This window comes from Brassica oleracea, chromosome C8 (genome assembly GCF_000695525.1).
Source record: "Brassica oleracea var. oleracea cultivar TO1000 chromosome C8, BOL, whole genome shotgun sequence".
Lineage (NCBI taxonomy): Eukaryota > Viridiplantae > Streptophyta > Magnoliopsida > Brassicales > Brassicaceae > Brassica > Brassica oleracea.
In genome coordinates, this window is record NC_027755.1 from 39674147 (window position 1) to 39678154 (window position 4008).

A 4008-nucleotide genomic window follows, 5' to 3' on the forward strand; every position below is an offset into this window, starting at 1 on the left:
ATCTACAAAACACTATAAATATGTAGTCCCTTTGATGAATAAAATCAGTTCAGTTTTGGTTGTTTATTTTCAATTCTTCTTTTCTCTGAGTGAGAGAGGGTTCTTAGCTAGTTCATCGGTTTGAACCGGCTTGTTGATTTGGTGGTCAGCCAATTCATCTTTGTGTGTTGTTTGGTGGTTAGCCAACACATTCATTCTTTCTTTGGTGGTTAGCCTTAGATCATGGTATATCAAGAGCCATTCTGCATCTCTTGACGATCCTTTCAATCCATCTCAGTTCCAGAAGTGTGTTTGCCTTCTCGGATCATATCCAACACCCAGCTAAAGTGATCCTTCCCTATCTTAGGGTTCTTCAGTTGGTATCAGAGCCACTTTGGCTGGTTTGTTTTCATTCTTCTTTTCATCTTCTCATCTCTTCATCATTTTCTTTTCTTATTTCTTTTTGGATTCGGGCTGTTCCTTTACTCCCTTGTGATTGCCATAAAATTAAAAAAAAAGAGAAAAAAAAAGAGAAAAAAAAAGAGAAAAAGTAAAAGATCGGCTTGAATAACTTGGAGTGGTGAAAGAGAAACTCTGCTGGCTGAAGAGAAACCCAGCCTTAGGACAGTTAAGGCGGATCCATATTAAAAAAAAATCTCTTCATCTTACCTTATCTTTTCTTTTCTCACAAAAGTTTGTTTGGGTTTTGATTGCTGAATTTTGACTGCCTATCATCCTTTGAACCAGTGAAAGAACTCTGAGTAACCATCTAAAAAGCGTGAGCTAAACACTTTGAGAGTGTGAGAATTTTTATATGCTAACTTTGTTAAGTGTTTCATGATGTTTGGACTTCTCAAGAAATCAAAACCACTACAAAATGATGTCTACTTTCCTTTTAAAACTGTTGTTGAAAAGAAGCAACTGATTTTTGATAAGAGACAGTTTGCTTCTAATGAATTTGATTTTGTGCAGAAACAAAGGAAGAGGCAAAACAGGTCCAATGATGAGAAGTGGGTCAGAAGTGGTGATCGTCCCTTCACCAAAGCCAAGAGAAGCAACCGTGTAGTGCTTGATCAAAACGAGCTTCAAACTTATGCTAGTTTGGAGAAGATGTTGCATAAAGCAATTCATGCTATCCGACAACTCAAAAGGAAGGAAAACACCAACACTTATTCAGCACCAAAACAGCAATCTAAGTCTTCTTATCTTTCAAATTTTGATTTGAAAACTAATGAGATTTCTTTTGATAAAAGCAAAGCTGTGAAACCCACAAGCAAAGCTCATTCCACCAGGTGCTTCAAATACCATAAGATCGGTCATTATGCTAACAAGTGTCAAAAGCAAAAACCGTTGGTGACTTTGGAGAATGAGAACCTTGAAACCGAGCCAGAAAAGGAAGAGCCTTTGCCAATTCAAATACCGGACCAAACTCAAGGTGAGCATTGTGCTGATTATGGTTCTTTTGCTTATAATCCTTTTCCTTTTAATGTTTCAGATTTGAGGACAAATCTTTTTGAAGAGGAAGGGAATGATGTGCCCTGGTTCGTGGATCAGTCCATTGGAGCCAACCAGCATGGAGATCAGGACGTTCTACACAATTTGACCGAGGTTCGTTCATCCGGTCGTACCGGACACACTGACCGAGCCGTCCTGTGTACGTCCCGATTGAAGCTTCGGTTGGAACCACGTCTAGACGACCGAACTACAACCCGTCTTCCCCGACCAACTCGACATTCTAAGACCCACGGTCGAGCCAGACTTAGCTTGGGTCGTGAAGAAACCGAAGATGGACATGCATTCTCCTCAGGCGGACCATCCGGACAGTCCTGCAAGCGTCCTTATCGTTACCCCGTGCATCCATCTGGTTGGGATGAACCTGGACATCTTGACTAGTCTTTTCCATTTTCCGTGCCTTGACCAGATCTAGTATTCTCCATTTTCCGTTCCTTGACCAGATCTAGTCTTCTCCATTTTCCATGTCTTGACTAGATCTAGTCAAATTTGTATTTTCTATGCATTGTTTTCCCACATTTTCTTTAATTGTCTTTGACTACAAAACATTATAAATATGTAGTCCCTTTGATGAATAAAATCAGTTCAGTTTTGGTTGTTTATTTTCGATTCTTCTTTTCTCTGAGTGAGAGAGAGTTCTTAGCTAGTTCATCGGTTTGAACTGGCTTGTTGATTTGGTGGTCAGCCAATTCATCTTTGTGTGTTGTTTGGCGGTTAGCCTTAGATCGTGGTATATCAAAAGTCATTCCGCATCTCTTGACGATCCTTTCAATCTGTCTCAGTTCCAGAAGTGTCGTTTGCCTTCTCGAATCATATCCAACACTCAGCTAAAGTGATCCTTCCCTACCTTAGGGTTCTTCATTATCTCTATATTTCAAGAGTTTTCGCCACATCTATGATCCCAAAGCTACAAAAGCTACAATGCTAATTAGTTATAATTGAAAAAATTAAAATATAGAAAAACCGAGCGTTAATGACGCAATTTCCTTATATATATTTGTGAAAGCCATTATTGTTAAATATGGTTTGTTTGTGAAATCCATTATTATTCTAAAACTTAGTTAAAGAAAAAAAAATAACTATCAATCAATCAAATTAAAAAAATTAATTAGAGACATCTTCTATGATTAATACATGAACAAAAATCACTAAAGTGACTTGTAAGTTTATATATAAGAAGATAGAATACTAAAAGGACACATGTCATTCTTGTTGGTAGTTAGTTACCTCTTCTTTTTTTGTCCGGTTCTAAAGATGGATGAAAGAACAGATGGGTTAAATCACAGTGGAAGAAAGATGACAAGTCTGCTGGGGAGTGGAGCCACACTTCTGGAAATTGGTCTGGTGATGCTAATGATAAAAGGCATATGATTCAGGGCTGGCTTACCATTGTTATGAGTCTTAAGGCAAAAAAAAAAAAAAATTTACTCTCTAAGATTTATATTCATATAATGTTTAAAATATTTTTAAAATTTAATCAATAATATTTTGTATATTTTGTAATAAAAATAAAACTATATACATATCAAATATTTTTGGACTCTTTTCAATTTTTATTTATTATATTTATAATTTTTTATATAAAATATAGACTTTTTTAAAAAAATTATGCCCTTTAATTGTTAATATACGGGAGGACACAGACTTGGGTCCGGGACGGTCGCACCGTTTGTCCCTCCTCAGCCGGCTTTGATTCAGCCTTCAGAGCTAGTTATGGACTCATGATTTCAGTGTTTTTAAACCCGGACCGAACCGGTGGTCGGACCGGGTTGAATCATGAACCAAAAATAATCCGGGTTGGGTTAATGATAAAACCCAACTAAAATCGAACCAGTTAAAAACCTCTATCGAACTGTCAAAAACCCAGAAATCGGCGACCCAATGAACCGGCCAAACTCCGGTTCGTATACATGCAAAACTTTTGTTAATGAAACAATTAATTTTTCTTCTTTTTAAAATAAAAAATAAGATTTATCAAAGATTAATAAAGTATCGTCTCTCGTCTTTTTCGTTTGTCGTCTATACAACTTATAAATTACAAAATTCATAAAATTTAATATTGACGTCAAGATCTTGTTTTTGTCTACTTCTCACCTTGTTTAAATTTTTATTTCATGATCACTTGTTTTGAAGACTTTAAATAATTGAAATATTTACGTTTCTGAATTTGTATTTCAAAATGTAACTTTTACGTAATATGTATATATTTTTTTTTAAAAGGTGATGAAAATTTAGAGTGATAAGATATGCGAATAAAGTTTAAATGTGCTTTTCATATTGATTTTAGATTTTCAGTTTTTCTACACATTATGGCTATGTAAACATTTTCTTTGATATGATCTATTTTTTAAAAATATGCATATTATTTATAAAATATTATTAAATTTAGTTTAATATAAGTAAACCCGATCGAATCCGGTTCAGACCGGTCGAACCACAATGACCCATGACCCAAAATATTTCTGGTTCGCTAGCCGGTCCGATTTTAAAAACATTGTATGATTTATTGTTTTTCCC